Consider the following 27,096-nt stretch of genomic DNA (forward strand, 5'->3'; position numbering starts at 1 on the left):
TTGAAAAAATGTGCTCACCCACGCCGAAGCGTGGGATGAAGCAGGGCGTCAGCAGTAAAACATGGACAACACAGGAAGAAAATGGTAGAGGGAGCTAAAACAATGTAGCACATGGAAGTGGCTGGCTGACCGCAAGGAAAAAAGGGGAGGAGTCAGCCACTCTGCAACACACTAAAACCTCCAGCCTAAAAGCTTAGGCCAGAGTCCAGATACATCACAGAACTTAAAAACCCTAGACACACACGTCTCATCGTCAGCTAAAACACAAGGCAGAGCCCCATCAACTTGTGCTTCTGCCCTTGCATCACGGTATAAAATGCAGTCTGTTAAAATGTGCCGGACAGAGATGTGCACACCACAAGCGTCACAAAAGGGAGGATCCTCCCGCCGTAATAAATAGCTATGCGTCACAGGACAGTGCCCAATCCGCAGACGTGTGAGGGCCACCTCTTCCCGCCTGAGCAACCGGCAGGAGGAACGCCACGGCCGAGTGGTTGACTTTACCGACCGCAGTTTATTGGCCGACACCGCCAGCCATTCGTCCTCCCACAACTCCATGCACTTCCTGTGGAGTGCGGCGCGGAAAACAAGCTCATTTTTCCCGCGCGCCGTTCAATAGTGGAACGGTAGGGAAATGGCTTGGAAGTGGTTCGTTGAACCCTCTGCCAGGAACTTAATTGTGAATTGCAGAGTAATGAGCTAGATATAGATGTAATGCTTTCCTGCAGAACTTAATTAAAAGATTCCTATAAATCAGAAAAGCTACAAAATAACACCAACTCAAAAAGTTATGCGTGGCACGAAATTAAGCCGCTTGTAGACCAAAAACACAACGTAAATAAAATGCGAGGTCGCATCTCCATGCAAATAACTTTTTTTCGAAATGTGTAATTGTTTTAAATTTCCGAAAACAGCATAGTCACGGATATAAACATGAAAACGTCGTTGTTTGAACGATGTCTGTTCTCACAAATGAAATTGCTGCGACGATTCCAAAGGAACACAAGTCAGAAGACTCCTTCAGTAATGAGTGATTCGTGTGTAACGTACTAAAATCCTCCAGTCGTTTGGACTTAATGGCACTCTAGCTGTTACAGTGATGGCTGAATACTTAAACAGAAAACAGGGTCCCAGTCGTCCACTCAGATCTCATTGACTTCTTCTCCCCAACGTTTTAGATAGGAGGCATGACATTTCACAAAATTTTAAAATCCGAGTTACATATTTGCAGTTGTCGGATTGAATGATGGACAGGCTTCCAACCAGAGCGATGCCCTCCTCCTGGTCTTATCTCATGTCTCCAGAGGATTGGCTTGCTAGTCTAGATTTGGCAATGTCTGTGGTAGAGGGTAGACTGATTTCTTCCTGTCGCCATCTTTCCCCCCCCCCTCCCTCCCCTCCCCCCATACCAGGACGGAATGCGTGCATCCCATCTGTCTGTGTCTAGTGTCATCCCTTATGAAAGTGTGTGAGCGTGTTCTAAATGTTTACAGATCATGTAATTGACGCGGGTCATGGGTGCCAGCAAAATATTCACCCATTCGGATGTGGAAAACCGCCTAAAAACCACATATATGCTGATCAGGACAGCGACCCTCGTCGTTCATCCGCCTGGCGGATTCGATCACGGGCCAGCGCGTCTTCCCGAATCCTGGAAGCGGAGTGCGAACGCTCGCGGCTATCTGGGCGAGTCCCCTATGTCAACACATACAGTCAAAATACATTGCGTCAAAAGTGGTACGCGTCATTTTAGTACAGCACAAGCTTCGTCAACGCAGACTGGTAGTACCCCGAGCAGCTTACTCAGCATGTAAAGCGAAGCGTGATACAGCTAACGATCGTGTCCGTGACTTTCAAAGTAAATAAATACTTCTCCTGTTTCGACGCGAAAATGACCAAGGGATGAGGACTATAGGCATTATCTTGCCTCCTGAAAATAACTCAGACAAGAGAAACTCCACGCGCTGGATTGTTTACTATCGGAGATGTTCGTTCATGCGAAGAACCCTGCTAGTTGAGCGCTGCCGTATTGTAGAACAAATCCATCACTGTGCGATATCTCCGAGACGAGACATTTTCGGCATACGCAGGAAAAGAAATCCACTGCCATACAAAAAATGGTTCAAATGGCTCTGAGCACTATGGGACAACTTCTGAGGTCATCAGTCCCCTAGAACTTACTAGTTAAACCTCACTAACCTCAGGACATCACACATATCCATGCCAGAGGCAGGATTCGAACCTGCGACCGTGGCGCTCGCGCGGTTCCAGACTGTAGCGCCTAGAACTGCTCGGCCACCACCGGCCGGCCCACTGCCATACAAGCACAATATTCATGACAAAATGCTGGCAACAATAACTACCGTATAATATCCACGAGTGTCTACCCGAAGCGACCGTAAGTGGAATAACCGCACAAAAGAAAATGTACGAAAATCAGATGCTAGATTTACTGGGCAGGACTGATAGAAGACACACAGAAAATTCAACGAAGAGAGGCGCATTTCCTCACTGGATCGTTTGGTCGGAGCGAGAACGTTATAGAGATGCACAATACACTCCAGTGGCATACGATACCAGAGAGGCGTTCTGCATCACGGAGAGTTTTGCTACTGAAATTCCGAAAGAGTGCGGTACGTTCCACGGAGAGAAGAGTAACACATTACTTCCTCCCACATATGTCCCGCGAAATGACCACGACGAATAAATTCGAGAAATTAGAGCTTTTAAGGGGCTTACCAGGCAACATTCTTCGGCCTACAGGCTAGGTAATGTACCCTCACACTCCACTGTTGCTCCTCGTTGCTAGCATTTTTCTCTCGTCCGTCTCGGCTTTATTTGGACTTCACTGATTAAATTTCTGTAGCGCTTATTTTAATTAACGCTTTACAACGTGAACTCGATACTGAACACTAGTGCACTCTTTCCCCCTGATTTCACTTTTTAATATCCGTTTTCTGTTTGCTATGCAATTCTGAATGCAGGATATTTGGCAAGTGTGGAGTCGACTTTGAGCTCTCAGCACTGTTATGATTGTGGTACAGCCCCCCCCCCCCCCCCCGTTCACCTACATCCCTATAATGTTCGAAGTGACTGCTGGATTCACACCTGCAAGTAGGATCGAGCCACATGCTTCCAAGGCCACGCACTACGTCATCACTTTAATTGGGTTCAATTTGTGAGCAGAAGCAGTGGTCAGCCGAGGTGTGACACCACAACCCGTTGCAAGTGCATAAGGAAAGAAGACACGCAGTCACGGTTCCATGGACACAGATAAGAGCTCTACGTAGTCACCAAAATATACAGCACACAAGTCACTGTCGCAGCTGCAGATACATATTTTACGAATGTCTGTAAAGTGGATGATAACAGGCTAAGCATTCAGGCGAAAAAGAAACTCGTCTGCTGTCACTTTTCAAGGCAGGCGAGGCATCACCCGCGAAGACGTCTGATATGCCACTGGCGCTTCCTTCTATTACGCGCGCTGGCTGCTCGCTTCGCGCGAGACCGCATGCGGGACCTTTTCGGATGACTTTGTGATACTCTCAGAAAGCGCAAAAGAAACGACCATCCAGATCGACTTCCCATAAAGGATCGCAAGCAGAACCAAGCTGTGAGGACGTAGATAGAGAAGACCAAATCCATGAATAATGATACATATGTACCGAAATTCCTTAAAACGGAGATAGGCCAGATTACGAGGCTAAAGTAATTCAAGTACCTCAGTGAGACCATACAACAAAAAGGGCTATAAATGCTGCGACAGGTGATCGGATCTCAAAAATGGAGAGAGCATACGACCGGAATAAAAACTTTTACAACATATGGTGCATCTCCTGGAATGCCAAACTAAGACACTATAACACTACGCTCAAAACAAGACTGCCGGGACTCCAGTGACTCTCGATGAACCACAAGTTCCTGGAAAGGACAATCCTACGAGTAGTCATGAGTGCAATCCAGACTAAGGCCGGCTGGAAACTTCCGAGAAACAAAGAAATCTACCAGAATGTGGAGAGTCGAATACTACGAGAAAATGAGGCCGATATTTCTCGGGCACCTGTACAAAATGGACAAAAATAGGCCATCCGAACAAATATTTGATTACTTCTGGAATAATAAGATCACAAAGACGTGGATTAAACAAACTCGGAGACAGATCCAACACACCGAAAGCCCTCGCGTTAGATCGACACGTTTCCGAATGACCGGAAGAACACGGACAGAAGGAAAAAATAACAGTAAAGCGGCCGTATGAAGCAATACTGGAAACAGAGGAAACTACGGACAACAGGGCAAATTGGTGTTGTAGCGTTATCCTAAGTGGTCAATTCCACAATCAAAAAAGTGAAACAATCACTAAACGAGACGCTTAAAGTAACAAACGGACGATGGACGAAATAGAGGGGATATAAAATACAGACTACCAACAAAACAGTTTCTGAAGAAGAGAAATTTGCTAACATCGAATTTTTCTTTAACTGCTAGGTACTATTTTTCTGAAGATAGCTGCATGAAGTGTAGCCTTGTATGGATGTGAAACGTGCACAATAGAGTTCAGACAAGAATAGAACAGAAGCTTTTGAAATGTGATATAGGAGAATGCTGAAGATTAGATAGGTAAATCACATAAGTAACGTCGAGCTATGAATCGAATTGGAGCAGAAAATGACGCTGATGACATTATATATATGACGGTAGTATCTGTTCCCGAAAGAACAGTTACTGTAGATGACCATGCAGCTTTGCTAGAAATGAAATGATAATTAAATGGACACCCTAGCTGCAAACAGGCGTTGGTGTACTTCATTGGGGACATGTTGAAAATGTGTGCCCCGACCGGGACTCGAACCCGGGATCTCCTGCTTACATGGCAGACGCTCTATTCATCTGAGCCACCGCGGGCACAGAAGTACACCAACGCCTGTTTGCAGCTAGGGTGTCCATTTAATTATCATTTCATTTCTAGCAAAGCTGCATGGTCATCTACAGTAACTGTTCTTTCGGGAACAGATACTACCGTCATATATATAGTTAAAATATGGCTTCCCGGCCATTGACCTTCTTGTGCGAACGCACACGCTATGCCCGAACTCGCACGGGACTTGGTAGATTAATCTGCCACGACTAATGAGTATGATGGGCAAACATCTATTAGGCGCACTACGAATGTAGTGGTGTGGACATGTTGGGAATGTGGATCTCACGGGGAGCGTGCAAGGGATAAGTCCCTGCAGACGCACTATCCTCTGTGCCCGCGGTGGCTCAGATGGATAGAGCGTCTGCCATGTAAGCAGGAGATCCCGGGTTCGAGTCCCGGTCGGGGCACACATTTTCAACATGTCCCCAATGAAGTACACCAACGCCTGTTTGCAGCTAGGGTGTCCATTTAATTATCATTTCACTGATGACATTATTATATGAGCAAAAGAAGAAATCGGTGGATAGGGCACGTCCTGAGACATTGTCAATATGGTAACCTACATCTAAGGTGTTGAGTCAGGGAACAAGTCGCAAATGCCAGAATACCGTGTATCGTTTTATATTTCTCGCCTATACGTATCTACAAGGTGACAGCACTTGTCGCGTGGAAGGCAGCAGATACACAGAATTCCGCGGCCAGTGGTTAATGATCCGCAGTCTGACCAAAATGGCAAGTGTACAATAAGAGTGTACCCGACGACAATACGAAGGACTACCCGAAGAGCACATTCATAGCGAAATTCGTCCCGCATGTGGTTAGAACTGTACGAGCCAACTAGGAATTTTGTTTAAGTTATCTTATAGTCTCCTACAGTCACGCAACGATGACACATTCCCGTACACCACAGCGTCATCAGCAGCCAGCCGTAAATTGCTGCTCACCCTGCCCATCAGGTCATCTATGTATATAGAGAATAAAAGGATCCTATGACACCTCCATGGGGCACTCCTGACGAACTTGTCTCAGAGAGAGAGAGAGAGAGAGAGAGAGAGAGAGAGAGAGAGAGTGGAGGGGGGTGGGAGGAATGGCGTAAAAGTCGTGGAATTGACTGCAGCAGACAGGTTGACACTGACGTAGGTTACAGTAGTTATGCCGATGTGAAAAAGCCTGAAAAAGATAGATTAGTGGGGAGGTGCATCAAACCAGTCTTCGGACTGAAAGCCACAACAACAATACTCTTAGAACAATTGCAGCTAAGAAGTTGACAGATGAATTTGTTTACAGTTATCTTTTAAAGAAAGAATGCTATGAAAAAATTGAAATTTCACGTGAAAGTCTTCATTGCAGTTTTTAATTTTTTTGCGATGTTAGTAATAACAGTGCCTCGAACCGCTTCGTTCAAGTTTTGATAATCAATCACCTTCAAAGAGAGTGGTCTGTACAATTGTGCCACGGTAGTACTTTCGTCGGCGACGAATTTCGTAAAAGTGGACTAACGACGTCGATGCTCAGCGCAAATGGTTCTAGAGGATAAGCACACGACTTACCACGATGTAAAGGAATCTTTAGTACATCGAAGTGTGCAGTACACACGATTCTGGATGAACATTCAGCCATGAAAACGACCTGTTCCCGATGAATTACGGTACAATCTGGCCCAAGTTCAAAAACTGGCTCGTCTCAATTGACACAGGGAAATGCTCATATAATTCGTCCGAGAATGAACGTCGAAAAAAGTAAAAAGTGTCCCACCCGCAAGAAAAGTCATGGCGATCGTTTTGTGGTATCCTTTTGGTTTCTCTCACAGACCATCTCCAAACAGCTACCATGGGCGAGCGATACACTTCGCTTTAGTACTTAGCAAACTGAACGAACCCATTCTGACTAAAAGTTCGCTCCCTGCAGACAAAGAACATCTCGTCCCATCACAGTTTCGTGTCATTACACACCCGTCTTGCACCGGTACTGCCGAAGCGCATGGCCGTTGGAAGTGCTTGGACGTCCACCGTATTCGTCGAATTTGGTTTTCAGCGATTATATTTCGTCTCTGAAGAACGACTGGATGTAGATCTCCTCTCATCATGAGCCTGAAACTGCACGATTCATCTTCTGCATAAACAGAAGAGATATTATTTCACCGAGTGTACTAAAATGACGGAAAAGACGTTCGACTGTAATTGTTTATGATGTCACAATGTTGACAAATAAAACTTCACCTCTTCAGCTATTGCCCTTTTCTTGTCAGGTTAAGAGATTTGGAAGATCATTGACCACGATTAGCTGGCTAAGGACTACAGAGACCCGCCTTTCGCCATTTGATCAGCGTGGCAACCATGAGGTCACTGGCGGGGTACCCAATAGGTGACGTAAAGTACAGTGGTATCACTTGCCCGCTAGACTGCTCGTACTAGTGGCGCGCTGTTGATCCGGCTGCTAATGGAACTACCGCACTGGCCTTGAACGTAACACGCGAAGGAAACGATGATGTCTTGTACAAACACAAGCGCCATTTTGTCGCGCTTTTGCAGGGCCGCCCTCACACACACACACACACACACACACACACACACACACACACCGCTTGGGTTGGCTTAATTAATGACGCAATACCAGCGGCTTCCTTCATCATCAGCCGCTGCCTTGCCCAGAGCAATACACACTGCAGACTATCATGCCGCCGCGCGACGTATCAATGGTCATCGGGTTAACTTTATCGAATACTGTAATTTTAACTCGAGACTTCACGACGGACGTACTGTACTCCTCGAGACGTAACGTAAACGTCTAAAGATGAGCTTACAAAAGTGAAAACAGTTTTTTAAACACTTCATCAATAGGTCAACTACCCCAAACGATACACAATCAACGTGTGCGTTTTACCGGCTGCATTCCAAGTCAGAGACTGAAAAGCGCACAAGTAATTTCTCCCACTTCGCTTTAACTTACGATATTCTCAAATCACCTAAAATCCGACCTCGGGAGTCAAGCTCTCATACGTACAATGGAAATATGACTAAATTTCTATTTTGTCGTTGCGCTTTATTAACACGTAAGTGTGCATTTGGAAAGATGAATCGTGGTGCCAATTTTTTTCACACAACGTTTAAAAAAGAACAGTAACAGTTATCTAAGCAGAGATTAAAATCACGAACAAGGAATTTCGCCGAAATTGGATGTTTGCATCCTTTCTGGATGTAGCTATGATTTTCTGACGAAAATAACTTAAGATTACTTAATCAATAAACGTTCTTTATACTCAGGAATACTTCCTAGAGTATTCTTTCTACCATTACTATGCCAAGTCCTTCCCACCTGTTAAGCCTGAGACAAAAAACACCTTCCGTTTTTATCAGGCGAGTTATTTCACTGGTTACAAAAATGCGCTCTCGATATATTGATGTTAAATGCAAAGATCGCGCTCCAAAAGTACATATACATGTTGCGGCGGGGTGGGGTCGGTCCGTCGTCGTTCTTTCGTCTCCTTACTCTCTCTCAGTCATTTTCATCGAACAGTTCACATTCCTCTATATTTCTTCCTTCCGACGTCCCTTCACTCTGCAGTAGTTGATACTTTCTAGACACTGTAAAGAAGCGTTGATGAAAACACTACCTAATACCTACCACACAGAGGCCGCGTAACTCAAGTTGCAAATCAGTTCCTGTAAGCTCATTTTCACAAATTTCGGGTGGTAGGAGAATGCAGGTTAATTGCAGTAAGCAATTGAAAATTCTTTTAACGTCTTTTTATTCATAAGGAAGGACATGAAATGGCTATCAAGTCCGTATTTACTAATGCAAATGCTCTATCATTTCAAGTTCACTGTTTATCCAACATATTTCACACGTAGAAGCAGCCAGAATTCCTGCAAATCCGACCCGATTAGTTTTGTGATCTGACCGTCACTGACCCATCACTATTAGCGAGCCGAACATTCGGTCGTTTCAGTGGTCTTCTATGTCAGAAGTGTTCGCCAAAATATTCCGTCAAGAACACGGAATATGCCACGCGGAACTGTCTCTACGACCAAACTAATTAGTTCAGAAACATCACACTTTCATCAAAATGTTCGTAACTTACACCGTTTTAGTCACGACACGTTCTAAACACAATGAACTCCCTAGTTCTTTATTTTACACACTATTTTCACGGAGACGTCTAGCATGGTGTTACTCGGAAACAGGTTAGCGAGACACACTCTCGATGCCCCTCTCCTCTCTGCCTATCTAACTATCTGCACGCGGGAACCGCCTAATTCTTTGGCTATTGATCTCAATGACTAATCAGAATGATCCTTCCAGATCATTCTTGCAGCAAAATGGTTCAAATGGCTCTGAGCACTATGGGACTCAACTGCTGAGGTCATTAGTCCCCTAGAACTTAGATCTAGTTAAACCGAACTAACCTAAGGACATCACAAACATCCATGCCCGAGGCAGGATTCGAACCTGCGACCGTAGCGGTCTTGCGGTTCCAGACTGCAGCGCCTTTAACCGCACGGCCACTTCGGCCGGCATTCTTGCAGCAAAACTTGCCTTAGCCAACCACTAATCAGATAGTCATTTACGTCATTACAATTTAAATTTTTAATATATTGTTTAATAAAATAGAACGAAATGCAAAATATTCTTTAAATTAATACTGAAAATTATTTCTCCTCAGACTTTTATTCTGGCTGCTCTCTTACAAAAGCAAGCACACATCGACATAAGTCATCAGCATCGTGGTTGCAACACAATTTTCCCACGGTTCAATTTTATAAGATTTTACATAAAATGACATTAAGTTTTAACGTATGTCCCCCATACACTCTCTCATTCATTCCCATGTATTCACACAACAAAATAATAAGCAAATAATAAATCTGAATGATTTTTTTATATTACATAACGGAGAGTGAGTAAAGTTTTGAAAAGAAAATTCTAATTAAGTGATTTTATACACTAAGAACTTTGTTATGACTTCAGACGCTAATAAAAGACAATCTTTTTTTGTTCCTAACTGAGTTTTAAAATATAAGTGTCTGTTTTAGCACATAGGTAATTTTCTCAATCTCCGTAACTATAATAGATAAAAATCTGAAATTTTAACAGGATCCTTTCCTTAAAACCAAAAGATTGTGTACCAAGTATGAACAAAATCAGATGATAATAACTATGGTTTATTTAGATTCGTAGGGGGGTATAAATTTGCTTACCGACTGAATGTTACTTGAGACCTATCACACAGCCGATAGCGTCAGCTGCGCTGTTAAGTCAGACCGAAGAGAAAATGTAGCCATCCCGAAGCCACCGTGCTACACGGCTGCGTGTCTTACTGCATCGAATGTTATTTCGTAGTTACTTGCTACGTTACAGTGTGTACTGTGCAAACCACCTCATGGTATGTGGCGGACGATACTTCTGGTAACACAATCTTCCCCTCCCCCTTTTCCTCTTCCATTCGCGGATAGTACGTGGGAGGAACGACAGTCGATAAACCTCCCTATGAGCCTTAATCTTTCTCATTTTGTCTCTGTGGTCGTTGCACGAGACGTATGAGAGAGGAAGTAATATGTTCCCCGACTCTTCACGGGACTTAACACTCTCTAAAGTTCAAGAGCAAACCTCTTAGTGACGGACAATGCTCTTGCGTCGTCTGCCAGTGTAGTTTGTTAAGCATCTCCATAAAGTCATCGCGCCGACTAAAGGATGCTGTAACGAAACGTGCTGCTCTGTAACAGGTATGGGCAACCTTTTGTGAGCCGTGGGCCTGATTCCCGTACAGTATTTACGCTAGCGGGCCGACTTATCACGTGACACGACAGCAGCACTCCTAGCGCACTATGTTCAAACTGTAGCGTCCGTGCTTTAATGTTTATGAGGTAACGCACCGATATGAATGGCACAACTTTTCTGCCATGCCATGGCAACAAATTACGACTCAAAATACGCGATACATTTTACGTTGACCCCATCTTCAGATGTTTACATTTTTTAAGCGTCATGATCATTGTTTCTTTACTTACGACGTTTCACAACAGCTGTCTTCAGAACTTCCGTTGCAAAATTCTGCAGCAGTGTTCACGACACGTAAATAAATGTAAACTTCTGAAGACGGGCTGCCAGGCATCTTCACATGTCACCACGACAAAATACACTCCTGTAAAAGCAACTAGTTGCAGGTAATTAATTACAAATTCACTTCAATTTAAATAACTACTGTGTTCTAATACGTCTACAATGGACAAAAATTATTTACTAATGTTAATGTGAGAAAGAGTAGAAGTAGAAAATACGACAACGAAATAAGCAACCCAAGCCGACAAATAATACGACCAGCTTTGTAAATTTCTTCCGAGGGCCGGGTTGAAAACAACCGTGGGTCAGATGCGGACCCGTGCTCTACATCTATTCTATTAATCCAAGTCCGTCAGGCTCCCAGAATGATGAACAATACTCAAGAATAGCTACTTCTTTCGTGTACGTATTACAGTTCCTTACGATTCTACCGATGAATCTCAAACAGGCATCTGCTTTTCCTACTATGTGGTCATTCCACTTTCGACCGCTCCAGATGGACACCAAGGCATTATACGTTAGTTATTTTTTTTCTGTAATTTCGTAGCCAATAATGTAGCGGAACTGTAGTGGATTCCTTCGTTTACTTATGAACAGTTTACGATCAGAGTCAACCGTCTGTCCCTCCATCAATCCTCGGATCCTCGGCAGGCCTCCCTGCATTTCGCAACAGTTTTCCGTCGGTGCAGCCTGCAGCCTTCCTACGGACCACGGCATACCCTGCAAATAGCCTTGCGGACTGCCAACACAGTCCACTAGATCATTAATAGCTAGTCTTATAAATTGTAAACAGTGACGTCCTTATAATACTCCCTAGGTGTACTTTACTCATGAAATTACCTTCGCATCTGCCGACTGTATTCCGTTATGAACAACGGACTAAACTGTATGTGAGTTCTGTCTAGGATTTTAACATAACCAAAGATCAACAGGAACCTGCCTCCCAGGAGCGACAGCATGTTACCACGATTACAGCAGTTTGTCACCAATAACAACTTATTTTACCAGAGCGTAGAACTGGTTTTACAGCGACCTGCTTTCACGTCGTTTTACAGTCTACCCTGCACAGTTTCAAGCAGCACTCAAAAGTAAAACATACAATATTCCTATATTCGTCCATTTACACTTTATCCAGAATTATCAAAACTACGTCTGCCATCTATTCGGGGCCCTTACAGTTTACTCGCTTCTCTGTCCTACATCATGTCATTTTGCAACGTTGTCCCTAGTGGTTTTTCACTATTGCTACAATGTAACACTATTACATATTTTTTCCACTCACGATAGCGCTTCACCTTTGAATCTGTCCGCCTGTAAGGAGAACTACCGCCCCACATAGGCCTATCATTTGGGCCTTTACTTTAAGTAAAGGATGGTAGTCCCTTACAAACAACTATATTCTCAATAAAAGACGTGGACTTACAGATTTTCTTTCGATCATAACTGATTCAACATGAGTTACGCACTAATTATACTACCTTATTGTGTTACTAACTACATTGGTATTATCCATATTATGACTAAACTTCTGGGACACTAAACTAAGTATTTCAGGAGCCACATATGACAAACAGTACTTACGATGTTGTCATAATAACCAATAGTATGGGGCGAAATTTAAAAGAAATTAATGCACGCTGTTATCAGTCATTTCGGAGATACTTTTGAGAGCACGTATTTATATTCATAAAGGACAACCTTCGATTTACAAAATTCCATTACATCTGTTCATCGCGCTTCAACTTCTCTGTGGAATTTCTTCTTATACAGACTTGTGATCAAAACAAACACGCATACGGATTTCACTTCACGCGACGAACTGCAGCAGAACTCTAAAAATTATCACTCAGGAGCCTCAACTGCGACAAATTCCTTTCTTATTGATATTGGCAGTGCCGTCTAGTATTGGCCACACCATATTTCGGCAGTTGGAACTAAATCAGTTAGAATATTAAGAGATGGCAGGTTACAGTCACAATAGAATGTACTACAACACACCACAACCGTTAACATAGAAAAAAATTTCCTCAAAAACGCTTTTCATCGGTCAGAGAAGAAATAACGAGTATTCAATCGTTACTTTTCATCTAACACAATGTTGATACGTAATACCCTGTCAAAGAATACTCGTATTAAATTTACGACATGAATGACATGCATATCTGGGTAACCAAAACGCAGAAAAACATTTCGCGTTTTGCAGAAGGCTGATAATAGAAACGAAAAATAAGCGAATTTCTTCACATACTCATAATTTTTACTGAGCGAGGTGGCACAGTTGTTATCACACTGAACTCGGATTAGGAGGACGACGGTTCAAACCCGCGTCCGGCCATCCTGATTAAGGTTTTCCGTGATTTTCCTAAATCGCTTCGGTAAACGCCGGGGTGGTTCACGTGAAATGGCACGGCCGGCTTCTTTCACAATCCTTCCCTAATCCGAGGGACCGATGACCTCGCTTTTTGGTCCCCTTCCCCGAATCAACCAACCAACAGATAATTTTCCTAAAACATGGAGCCGGGAGATACGGAAAATTTCTACAATCCTGGCCATTAAAATTGCTACACCACGGAAATGACGTGCTGCACACGCGAAATTTAACCGACAGGAAGAAGATGCTGTGATACGCAAAATGATTAGCTTTTCAGAGCATTCACATAAGGTGGCGCCGGTGGCGACACCTACAACGTGCTGACATAAGGAAAGTTTCCAACCGATTTGTTATACACAAACAGCAGTTGCCTGGTGAAACGTTGTTGTGATGCCTCGTGTAAGGAGGAGAAATGGGTACCATCACGTTTCCGACTTTGATAAAGGTCGGATTGTAGCCTATCGCGATTGCGGTGTATCGTATCGCGACATTGCTGCTCGCGTTGGTCGAGACCCAATGAGTGTTAGCAGAATATGGAATCGATGGGTTCAGGAGGGTAATACGGAACGCCCTGCTGGATCCCACCGGCCTCGTATCACTAGCAGTCGAGATGACAGGCATCTTATCAGCTTGGCTGTACCGGATCTTGCATCCACGTCTCGATCCCTGAGTCAACAGATGGAGACGTTTGCAAGACAACAACCATCTGCACGAACAGTTCGACGACGTTTGCAGCAGCATGGGCTATCAGCTCGGAGACCATGTCTCCGGTTACCCTTGACGCTGCATCACAGACAGGAGCGTCTGCAATGGTGTACTCAACGACGAACCTGGGTGCAGGGTGCACGAATGGCAAAACGTCATTTTTTCGGATGAATCCAGGTTCTGCTTACAGCACCATGATGGTCGCATCCGTGTTTGGCGACATCGCGGTGAACGCACATTGGAAGCGTGTATTCGTCGTCGCCATACTGGGGTATCATCCGGCGTGATGGTATGGGGTGTCAACGGTTACACTTCTCAGTCACCTCTTGTTCGCACTGACGGCACTTTGAACAGTGGACGTTACATTTCAGATGTCTTACGACCCGTGGCTCTACCCTTCATTCGATCCCTGCAAAACCCGACATTTCAGCAGGATAATGCACGACCGCATGTTGCAGGTCCTGCACGGGCCTTTCTGGATACATAAAATGTTCGACTGCTGCCCCAGCCAGCACATTCTCCAGATCTCTCACCAACTGAAAACGTCTGGTCAATGGTGGCCGAGCAACTGGCTCGTCACAATACGTCAGTCACTACTCTTGATTAACTGTGGTATCGTGTTGAAGCTGCATGGGCAGCTGTACCTGTACACGCCATCCAAGTTCTGTTTGACTCAATGCCCAGGCGCATCAAGGCCGTTATTACGGCAAGAGGTGGTTGTTCTGGTACTGATTTCTCAGGATCTATGCAGCCAAATTGCATGAAAATGTAATCACATGCCAGTTCTAGTATAATATATTTGTACAATGAACACCCGTTTATCATCTGCATTTCTTCTTGGTGTAGCAATTTTAATGGCCAGTAGTGTAATACGAAGCAACAGACAAACTCTCTATTTCCTTTGTATGCCTTTCAATGATATTAACTATACCACAACTGACAATGCAACTGGTTGTTTTTAACGTCACAATTCATTACCACGCTAGTTCTTATTCGTGATTGTGCGTATCTATCTTTCTTTAACCGCCGTATTCGCTAGCCAACTGCCCTGTGCCCTGTTACGGGAAGACTGCGCGCGCAGAGAGAGACAGTGGTGTGGAGAGGGGTGGACGGCAAGGGGGGGGGGGGGGGTGTTACTTCCACAGTTCGCACTCGTCCTCGGGTATAAGTGATGGTTTCTATTGTTAATGTACTGCACAGCGATAATGACCTCCTGAGACTTGTGGCGACACGATACTACGTTACAGCTTCATTGACCAAGTGAATGAATATGTGGTGCAGATAGCGCCCGGCGTTATCGCGTGGTCGCCCGCGACGCGCGTTGTCAAACACGCGCTTATGTAGCTCGCTTATATTTAGCGTGTTGTGTCTAGAAGATCCGTGCTTCGTTGTAGACGCCTATAACTTCCACACTCTAAACCGACAAAGCAAGCAGCGCGGAGACGATGATGAGGAGGAGCAAAACGTCTTCAGCGAGATAAGAAACCTGTAATTCGGTGTTACATAAGGATACGCATTGCTGTCTGTTCTCGCGTGGTAAATGTTCGCCGAAAGTAGCGAGGCTCGACGAAACCCTCTCAACACTTATGCCTCCCATTACGCCTTATTATGTGTCTTTTTTTCCAATCTTCACAGTGGCTTCCCACTCAACAAAGCAGTCTTCGGCGATTAGACATTGGAAGTCAGTATCGTTTGAACAAATCCCATAACTCCATAGTTAAAACTTAATTCCATGTAAGATGTACTACAGTTTGAAATGGGTGCTTCAAATTCAAGAGAAAGGATCCAACAATATAGGTGGCTATAAGATGTTTGCAATTCTACAAGGAAAAGGGAGCGAAGTAAAGAGATCTAAGGATAATCTATATAATATCTACAGAAACCAAATGAGAAGTACCGAGCGAGGTGGCGCAGTGGTTAAACACTGGACTCGCATTCGGGAGGACGACGGTTCAATCCCGCGTCCGGCCATCCTGATTTAGGTTTTCCGTGATTTCCCAAAATCGCTCCAGGCATATGCCGGGATGGTTCCTTTCAAAGGGCACGGCCGACTTCCTTCCCCGTCCTTCCCTAATCCGATGAGACCGATGACCTCGCTGTCTGGTCTCCTTCCCCAAAACAACCCAACCCAAATGAGAATGATAAAAATGAACACCACTACAGACAAGCACGTATGAAGAAGACATAACGCAGCACAACAGTAAATAGCCAGTCTGTGTGGTATGACTTGGTTGTCAGCGAAGCAAAAAGAACCAGCAAAAAAAAAATTTCAGAATAGGAATGAAATTGCAAAGAAAAATATGCATGTCTACGATTCGCAGGTGACATACTTCTTTTCCAAAGAAAGTGGACATTAGAAGAACGGAGATAGCAGTCTACATGTGTACTGAACTTAGCTTAAGAACAAATAAAGAAAATATACAAGTCATGCAGAACAGTTTGCTAAAAATAAAAAAAGATAAAGATACAATGGAAGAAAGAAAATTCAACTAACTAGGTACATTCAAAATATATGAAGCACGAGAGCGATGAGAAATACAACGACACATTAAAAGGAAGTTTCCTCAACAACAGATTTCTGCTGGTATCTAATAGAAATAGTCAACTGTTGAAATTCATTCTGAAACAGTGCGTCTCAGCGTGACGCCTGGGAAACCTGAAAAAGAATGTGAGAGCATTTTAAATCTGGTATTACAGCACGATGTAATCCGAACAAGGAACGAGACAAAGTAAAAATATGGAAGAATAATCTACAAAACATGTATAAAAACCACAGTAAATAGACAGTCTGTGGATAAAGTGAAGCTGTGCTAGAAAGAATAGGTTAGGAAAGAAGTCAGTGGAATACCCACACCATACGTTCCATAAGAGGAGAAACGTTGGAGGGCAAACCACTCAAACATCCAGGAAGAGTGGGCCACACACTGGTAGAAGCAGTAGGATGGACAGCAGGAGAAGGTAGGACCAGTTCTGCATCACCAGGAACCACCGTCTTGTTGGAATAACGAATCGCACCGCCCAGGCCTCCCCTCACACCTCATTGCCTCGCAACCCACCCTCCATAAAACTCGAGGGAAGAACGGCGCAAAGCTGTCTTCAGTATTAATTTCGTGTGGCTCAACGGCCTGGTGCATGTCTTTCAACTGGTTGCCACTTCGGCAACTTGCGTGTCCGTAAGCTACAGCAGTTATTCAGCCAGTGGAAGGAGACCTAAAGCTTAACGTGGAATTCGCCTGGAGATTCTTCATGTCGTTGAGAGATGAAGGCTAGATTAAAAGGCAGAATGAAAATTTCTGTCGTCCGACTGGGATTCGATCCCGCGACCTCTCGGTCTCCAGGCACGCACTTTACCTTTTTTTCCCTCTTTTCATTGCCTTCTTCCTTTCAATCGGTTTCATCATCTTTTTCGCCAGTGATTCTTTGCATCACTCTTCACTTTTCGCAGATAACATTTGGAAAACTGCAACCACATATGGGACTCACTGCTATGAAGCTGTAAATGCAGCGAAATTTGAGGCGGGTGAAATGCGACAGAATGCTGTGTTCGCAAAACACTCGTTCGGTTGATCCCTCTCGTATTTCCGAGATGCCTCTTAGTGACATTCGCACTGTATGTTACTGCTGCTGAAATATTAGTCTCATTTCTTCAGTTGCTTTCCTATTCTCCACACTTCCAGCTTTTGAAACTTTTTTTATAATATTTACGACGGCTCACCGCTGTTCTAATAGTTTGTCGACATTTACCATAAACGATATTCGCTTTTTGGACTGTCGTATACATTGTGAGTCATTCAGTAGGTTTACGAGCAAGTTAGCTGATTGCTACCGCATCAGAACACGGGCTGATGGACTTCAAGCGCACTGGTAAACACGAGAACCATATCTTACATTCGGTATAATAAGGCAACGTTTGTTGAACCTCTTCTCCTGACGTCGGGACAGTGCTTTGTGGCGCTCTTATTTTGATCAAGTTTCATACGTGTAATGTCGTTAGAGTCCTCTTAGGAGCTCCTTTAAAATGCCGCCGAAAAAAGTATAGGTACAGTTCCATTGTGAAAAAAAAAAGAAAGTTAGTGTCGTAATTGGGCGACTGTGAATGATAAAAATTACTTGCGAACATCAGGAATTTCGCCATATTGTCCGCTATAACATGGCGAAGATTGCACCTCGACATATTTATTCATTCTGGATATAGATGGGGTGAGCTATGTAAGAATTAACAAGGTTCAATTCGGCGCCAGTCTTATAAATATTTTCGGAGCCTGTTTCATTTTGGCCACCCCCGTACTTGTAAAGTTACGCTGAATTTCCCTCGTGTCGAGAACGCTCGGTTGTCAGTAGAGTACGCTGTCCCCGTTGTTGACGTACACTGCTAGTTTCTGCAGCACATGAAAGGACAGCGTACGGTACATTCTGCATTCCTCCGCCATATTTGATAAGACGCGGAAGTGGCGTGGAAGACTATCTGCCAAGATGACATCCAACCTTTCTATGATATAATCATTATGCGACTGTACGACACAGTGTAGCTAGAAGACGCTATGGGATTATAAAATAGTGTCCAGAACATATCCACTGATATATTACCCTCTGATCAAGATCGTGTATTGTATCAGTATGCGGTATATGAAACCTCTGCTAGAATGTTCGTGTTTCAATTTACAGTCTTGTACGTCCTGGTAACTCAATCTGATCGTCGCAGGGCATATTCGATAAGTAAGGAACGTGTTTCTGATTTATGTGCGCTCTGCAGCTGACCACTCCTGAAATCCCACAAGTTTCAATCTCAACGCATACTGCACTACACGATTTATAAAAAGGTCCCATGTGACCATCAGTTGCACTATCTCAATATACGTCCGAAAAATCTAAGCCTGAAGGCAGGCCATGGAGTAGGTGATAGCCTCTCAAAACTGTTGAGATACTGACTAAACTATTCCACCTGATATGTAAAATATATGAGGGAGGCGAAATCTCCCTCAGACTTCAAGATGAATGAAATAACTCCAGTTCCAAAGGAGAGGGATGCTGACAGGTGTGAATACTATCGATAATTCATGGCTGGAAAACACTGACACGAACATTTAAAGAAGATCGGAACAACTGGTAGGAGCCGACCTTAGGGAAGATCGGTTTGAGTTCCGGAGAAGTTTACGACCACGTGAGCTAATACTGACGCTGCGACTTATCTTACAACGTCGAGTGAAGAAAGGCAAACCTACGTATATGGATGGCATTTGTAGATTTAGAGACAGATTTTGACAATGCTGAAATTCTGAAGGCAAGATAAATACATGGAGTGAAAGGTTACCTACAACTTGTACAGAAACAAGACAGCTGTTGTAAGAGTCGAAAGCATGAAAGGAAAGCAACAGCTGAGAAGGCAGCGAGACGGGGTTGAAGCCTATTTCCGACGTTATTCAAGCTGTACACTGAATAAGCAGCAACGGAAACCAACGAGAAACGTGGAAAGCGAATTTATAGTTCATGGAGAAAACATAAAAGCTTTGAGGTTTGCCGATCGCATTGTAATTCTGTCAGAGACAGCTAATGACTTGGAAGAACAGCAGAATGGAATGGATGGTGTGTTGAAAAGAGGATGTAAGACCAACATTAGTCCACAGCTCGTGGTCGTGCGGTAGCGTTCTCGCTTCCCACGCCCGGGTTCCCGGGTTCGATTCCCGACGGGGTCAGGGATCTTCTCTGCCTCGTGATGACTGGGTGTTGTGTGATGTCCTTAGGTTAGTTAGGTTTAAGTAGTTCTACGTTCTAGGGGACTGATGACCATAGATGTTAAGTCCCATAGTGCTCAGAGCCCCCGTACAAGACCAACATCAACAAAGGCAAAACAGCAATAATGGAGTGTTGTTCAATTAAATGAGGTGATGCTTGGTAGAATTTGATTAGGAAATGACACAGTAAATGTAGTAGATCAGTTTTGCTATCTGGGCAGCAAAATAACTGAGGATGGACGAAGTAGAGATGATATCTACATCTGTACCCTGGAAAACACTACGTAGTGCATGACGGAGGGTACGTCCCATTGTACCAGTTATTAGGGCGTTTTCTCGTTCCATTCAAGAATGCAGAGTGGGAAGAATTATCGCTTAAATACCTCGGCGCTGTTTGTAAGCATCCTAATCTTTTCAAACGAAATCATTCCGCTTTAGGTTGTGGATCCAGTCATCGACAAACTTCTGGATTCATTGCCCAGCGAGGTAATGGGTATATGCTAACGTGTCAACGTATACGAGAAATTGCAATCGCGTAAATACTGTTGTAATAGACTAAGCGGAATGATTTCATTTAAAAATTTCACGGAGGCCATGGATCCAGTCATCACCAAACTTCTAGTATAATCTGCTGCAATACATTCCTACGTTCACGATTAAAAGTTGGTTCTAGAAACTTTCTAAGCACGTTTTCACGGGATAGTTTGCATCGATTTTCAAGCGTCTGCCAGATTAACGACAGCAAATAAAAAAACTTTTCTGAAAAAGATAAATATGTAGGAATCAAATAATAGTTTAAATGTTAGGAAGTGTTTTGTCTGGAGCGTAGCCTTGCACGGAAGTGTAACGTGGACGCTTAAGGGGACTGGTCTGTGAATAAAAAAAAATCGTCCGTTTTCTAAACAGTATAAGTCAAAGAATAAGATTTGTAAGCCCATATAATTCTTACCGTCTTTTAAGACATCTTTTGAGAACATTTTTATGTATGAACCACAGCTTTAGCTCTCACACTTTTTTAATTGCATTTTTATTGCAAGTGAAATAAACCATGCTAATTATTTATGTATATCACAGGTACACGTTACTCAAAATACAAACGAACTAGAAGGTTTATTTTTTCCTGTAAGTTCTTTAAACTGTTATCTTTAAAGCGAGCTTCAAAACTGGTTCAAATGGCTCTGAGCACTATGGGACTTAACTTCGGAGGTCATCAGTCCCCTAGAACTTAGAACTACTTAAACCTATCTAACCTAAGGACACCACACACACATACATGCCCGAGGTAGGATTCGTACCTGTGACCGTAGCGGTCGCGCGCTTCCAGACCGTAGCGCCTAGAACCGCTCGGCCATACCGGCTGGCTAAAGCGGACTGTTGAAAAGATGGTACTATCATAAATTGTGGTACAAAAAAATTAACTATGATTTATCAAAAATTTTGGAAATGAATTCAGCGTTTCTTTTTTTCTTTTTTTTTAAAAAAAATTAGTTCCAAAGTTAAGTCACAAGAGTAGTCTACTTTTTAGTTAAGCGTGTTTTAAGTGTTGTTCTTCCTCTCTTTTCTTTTTTACACTTCATCATCTTATTCTTGCTTCTTTGGTGGCTTCCAACACTGATTTTCCAGCTTCGGAGAGTCTGTATCGGTCAATGGCTATTAGGGCTCTATTCATATTTAGTTCACCTGGCACTGCCATCAGTTCCATAACATTAAGCCTTGATACTGCACCGTCATTGAAACACAGAACAGCACTAGCACACCTATTTTCAAAGTATTTAGTCCTACTAGGGCAGTTTTTGGTATCCGTTCCCATATACAATTGCTGAAACTTTCATTTAGGTTTTGAATCCTACACTGTAAACATTTCTCTTATAATCTTGTCTCACTAAGTTAGCCAACTTAACGGATTAAAAAGTCGTAAAAACGAAACAAATGAGAGCAAAAATTTATTTTTAACGGAGCTGACTGTGTGCCAAGGGAACATCGTGTTGCGAGCAGCCACTTTTAAATTTCTCTAATTTTGGTACTTTCTATGGTCCATTTTCTTGGTAGTAAACTTTTTCTCGTTCAGGAAATTACAGAGAATTTTTTACGACAAAAATTAAAAAATCGATTTTTTGACAGTTATTCATGTACAAGTCCCCTTAACAACTCAAGAACGGGAACACAAGCTTTTGAAATGTGATGCCACTGAAGTATGCTAATGATCAGTTGGGTAGATCAAGTAACTAACGAGATGGTACTGAATCGGACGGCGGAAAAAAGAATTTTGTGGAATAACTTGACCAAAAGAAGGTACATGTTGGTCGGACAATTCTTAAGGTAGCAAGCAATCATCTATCTGGAAATGGAAGGAAGCGTCAGCGGTAGAAGGGTTGAGTACAGTAAACGGATTCAAATCGATGTAGGTTGCAGATGGTTCAGATGGCTCCGAGAACTATGGGACTTAACATCTGAGGTCATTAGTCCCCTAGAACTTAGAAGGACATCAGACACATCCATGCCCGAGGGAGGATTCGAACCTGCTCGGTTCCACACTGAAGCACCTAGAACCGCTCGGCCACACCGGCCGGCTAGGTTGCAGTAGTTACGCAGCGATAAAGACGCTTGTACAGAATATACTAGCGTGGAGAGCCGCAGCAAACCAGCCTTTGGACTGAAGACCACAACACGAACAGCAACCTGTTTCAGAACATGGTGACGATCCGACAGGTAATTATTGTTTGTGGGATTCTGAGAAAATTAAGAAATGGCCCGGAATGTTATACTATCGCAGGAGGCGCCAAAAAAGTTCACTTCCTAGTGTGAGCTTTGCTTTCTCCGCTGCTAGAAATTAGAAAGCTCAGACACTAAGGCCAACAGGTTCCGATTTCTCCGTACGGTCAACGGCGGCGTCGTCCTTCACAGCAAAAGCAACAACTCGCATCGCTGCTCGCCAAGAGAACATAACTCGGTGCGACCGGACCGTACTGTTACCGCGACAGCGCAGGTACGCATAGAGCACAGTATTACGGTCCGAACTTCCGTCTGGAGGTGGAGTAGAGATGCCGCGAGAGGTCACCAGCGACGTTCCGGTTCGCGCGTCGCCCGATCAATGCCCCACATTCCTGCCGGCCCTCTTTCCTTTATTTTCGTCGCCGCAGATAAACAAGTTTTTGTGCGCCGTGTCACCGCTCCGATCTAGGTCCGCCCACAGATAAACGCCGGCCACTGTTCCTAACACGGCTGTACAATGTAAGAACGCACCAATGCTGCTCCCGCCGGCCCGCTGATAGCGGTCAATAAATAAAGACCCCAGAACAACAGGATAAAGTCCTCTCGGCCGGCGGAATAAACAGCGGCACGGCACGCACGCGCGCCCGCTCCGCGTCCTATCCTGGTGGTGTGCGGCCCTCGCCAGCAAAAGGAACACAGAAATGCAAATCAGAGAACGGGAAATGAGCAGCGACGAGCTCTGACGCAGAGCGGGAAAGCCGCGGCGCTGTCTTCGGAAAATCTTTAGAAGCAGTTGTTTACCGGCGCGTTTAGTTAATCGTACGTGTGATCGCCGGACCGCTCTTTTTGTGTTCACTTGTCTTGAAAGGAGGATATAAGATGAACATCAACAAAAGCAAAACAAGGATAGTGGAATGTAGTCGTCGTCGAATTAAATCGGGTGATGCTGAGGAAATTAGATTAGGTATGAGACACTTAAAGTAGTAAAGGAGTTTTGCTATTTGGGGAGCAAAATAACTGATGATGGTCGAAGTAGAGAGGATATAAAATGTAGACTGGTAATGGCAAGGAAAGCGTTTCTGAAGAAGAGAGATTTGTTCAAAAAATGGTTCAAATGGCTCTGAGCACTATGGGACTTAACTTCTAAGGTCATCAGTCCCCTAGAACTTAGAACTACTTAAGCCTAACTAACCTAAGGACATCACACACATCTATGCCCGAGGCAGGATTCGAACCTGCGACCGTAGCGGTCGCGCGGTTCCAGACTGTAGCGACTACAAACGCTCGGCCAGCCCCGGCCGACGAAATTTGTTCAAAAAAATGTTCAAATGTGTGTGAAATCTTATGAGACTTAACTGCTAAGGTCATCAGTCCCTAAGCTTACACACTACTTAACCTAAATTATCCTAAGGACAAACACACACACCCATGCCCGAGGGAGGATCCGAACCTCCGCCGGGACCAGCCGCACAGTCCATGACTACAGCGTCTTACACCGCTCGGCTAAAATGTGGTGTTACAGAAGAATGCTGAAAGTTAGATGGGTAGATCACATAACTAATGTGGTGGTATTGAATAGAATTGGGGAGCAGAGAAATTTGTGGCACAACTTGACTAGAAGAAGGTATCGCTTGGTAGGACATATTCTGGGGCATCAAAGGATCACCAGTTTAGTATTGGAGGGCAGTGCGGAGGGTAAAAATCGTAGAGGGAGACTAAGAGATGAATACACTAAACAGATTCAGAAGGATGTAGGTTTCAGTAGGTACTGGCAGATGAAGTAGCTTGCACAGGATAGAGAAGCATGGAGAGCTGCATCAAACCAGTCTCAGGACTGAAGACCACAACAACAAACAACAACTATCTTTTTAATGTTGTCTTTGTTTCAGTAGAAGGCTATGCCTCAAGCACATCGGCCACAGATGTAATCTCGCGAAATAAGATGGACTAAAATTACGATTTTTTTTTCATTCAACAGTTGGGATGATGAATTTCCTTGCTAACTGTAAGCTCTATCTGTCATGTTCATGCATGTGTTGCTCGTGAATCAGTGCCTTATGACGAAACATTTGCGTGTCCTCTGAGAGAATGTAAGCAGTGTTCAGCAAACATACAAGATAAATAACCGGTAGTAGAAGAAAGAAAGAAATGGACTGAACTTAATCCCCACACCCGGAAGTATTCCGGCGTAATGACAAGCGCCAGCACGTCGGCAAGGAACGTTACAGCAGAGGGGGCTGTGAGACGACGTCAGCCAATAGTACGCTGACAGACCACTCTCGAGGACGACACCGAGACAGGGGCGGCCTCTACACGAAGAGAATATAGGCGCAGCGCAGCCTAGCCGGAGTGGAAGACGAGCCATCATACAAAAGCTACAGCAGTGACTTACGAACTGTTTTGTTTTGTTTGCATTGAAATTGTATATAACGAAGGACATTGATTATTTCCCTGTCGCCATTCGCTTGCGACACACCTTCGTGAATACGCAGAGTATTGTCAATTTAACTTACTGTAATACACTCCATTAATACAAGTTGCTTGAATTGTTGTCTAGCGATCCGAGAAAACAGCTTCCTAGTCACCCTAAATTACGCTAGTGGGCAGGATACTACAGGAACTATGTTTAGGAAAGCTGTCGATGGGTCTCTAACGCATGGAAATTAAGTAAAACTAAGGACCGAGATCAGTATGGCCACTAGTGGGCAGAATACTACTGTTTAGGAAAGCTGTCGATGGGTCTCTAACGTATGGAAATTAAGTAAAACTAAGGACCGAGATCAGTATGGCCCTTGAGAAGGTCGAGCCAGAAGAGATGGTATGATATGACTCCCAGTATAATTGAAGAAAGCTTTACTCGAAGACAAAAATTTACCTAGCTTTCGTAGATCGCAGGAAAGCTTTCGAACTGTCAACTGCAACAAACTACTGCAAATTCTAAAATGGGCTTGAACTGTACTACGGAGACACGAATACTTAAAGAACTATACAAAGAACAAACAGCGATAGTAAAGATAAGAAATACACAAAAATAAGCTAGAATTCTTAGATAAAGATGAAATCTGTTTCCAGATGAATTCAACATATACTCAAAACATGATACAAATGAGAGCAAAGAATACTGTACAGGTATCAAAATGAATGGAGGAAGAATACAGATGCTTAGATCTGCGGACGACATAGCTGTGATACATTCACATAAAATAAATCTTCAAAGAATCTTAGAATCTACCGATACAGTACTAAAGGATGAATACTAAACCGAAATTTACTTACAAAAAGACAGAAATACTCGCGTGATCCCCAAACTCAGAAGAAAAAACATCGAAATTAGAGGACATAAAATAAAACAAATTAAATCATACAAATATTTAGGAAATAGAATAACTGAAGGCGGAAGTAGTTGAGAAGACATACAACAAAGAATTAGAGAAGCAAAAGCAATGCTCACCAATAAAAGAAAAATGCTTTGTTCAAACAGCATGAGTATTAAGGTGCGGGGGAAGGTGGTTCAGAGCGTACGTAGCACTGTATGGTTGCGTAACATGAACAATCAGCAAAAATGAAATGAAATCTCTTGAAACATTTGATGTATGGTGCTGGAGACACCTGTTAAGATAAAGCGGGCCAAGTACGAAGTCCTACAGAGAAATTGCGAAGAGAGATCATTCAGAACAATTGAGCGAAAAACACCCGAGTGGATTGGTCACATACTATGACATAACCAGTTCCTTGTACATGTCCTCGAGGGAACATTACCAGGAAAGGCAGTTCGACGAAGACGACGAATGGCGTTTCTAAAGCAAGTTATACATACTGCAAAAGTCGTCAATTACGCAGGAATGAAGAAATTAGCTGATACTAGATCCAGGCGGAGAGCTGCCAACCGATTTAAAGACTGATGACGAAGAAGAGAAAGACATCCGCTGGAGCTTGTATGCTGTGTGTCAGACACTGTTAGCCGGTACAGAGCCACGAATGTTGGTACCGTTGCGTTGGCCAGTAGCCAGAGGTAGCCAGAAGTCGACTGGATCCGATTGTCAGCACGATGTCGGACCAAGTTGGTAAATTTCTATTGATAATGCAATGGGCGAGTGCTGGGAATGCAGCCGTTGTGTTGTTATATCGCTTTGTTTTATCGTAAATTTGAATTGTTAATGGCTTATTGGTTTAAGTAATACAGTACACGGAATGTAATACCAGTGAGTTGGGGTAGGTGACGTCCATAGAAGGTTCGAAAACCTGAAAGGTGTGTGTGTGTGTGTGTGTGTGTGTGTGTGTGTGTGTGTGTGTGTGTGTGTGTGTGTGTAGTGAACCCACGAGCTGCATTCCGCCTGTGCTAACATTTCCTACAGATGCGGCACGGCTTGGCTAACCTAGCACAGCTTCCTACAAGCCAATGTCTACTATGTTGAGTTTAAAGGCAAAATTGCGCCACCGCTACTCACGACACGACTCGGCACAGCTGGGGAGCGAGTAATAAGGAACGCGAACGACAGCATTCTTGCCACGATGATAAAGAAACTAGTTGGTGAGCAGGCAGGTTTGAAACGATAACCACTGTAGGCCACTGCGGCTGGCGCCTGGTCTTCTTC

The 27,096-nt window shown here is 43.8% G+C and overlaps 1 protein-coding gene and 2 non-coding genes across 6 annotated transcripts in view; 1 reads left to right on the top strand and 2 right to left on the bottom strand.

Annotated features, from left to right (window-relative positions):
• The window catches only part of LOC124798436 (nuclear factor of activated T-cells 5-like), a 393,026-nt gene that overhangs the window by 118,462 nt on the left and 247,468 nt on the right, over window positions 1-27,096 (bottom strand). The gene's annotated exons all lie outside the window — the stretch shown is intronic.
• On the bottom strand, window positions 4,832-4,906 carry Trnat-ugu. The gene has a single exon. It is a non-coding gene; the product is annotated as a tRNA-Thr (tRNA).
• Window positions 5,254-5,328, top strand: Trnat-ugu. Its single transcript has one exon. It is a non-coding gene; the product is annotated as a tRNA-Thr (tRNA).

Source organism: Schistocerca piceifrons, chromosome 5 (assembly GCF_021461385.2).
Source record: "Schistocerca piceifrons isolate TAMUIC-IGC-003096 chromosome 5, iqSchPice1.1, whole genome shotgun sequence".
Classification (NCBI taxonomy): Eukaryota; Metazoa; Arthropoda; class Insecta; order Orthoptera; family Acrididae; genus Schistocerca; species Schistocerca piceifrons.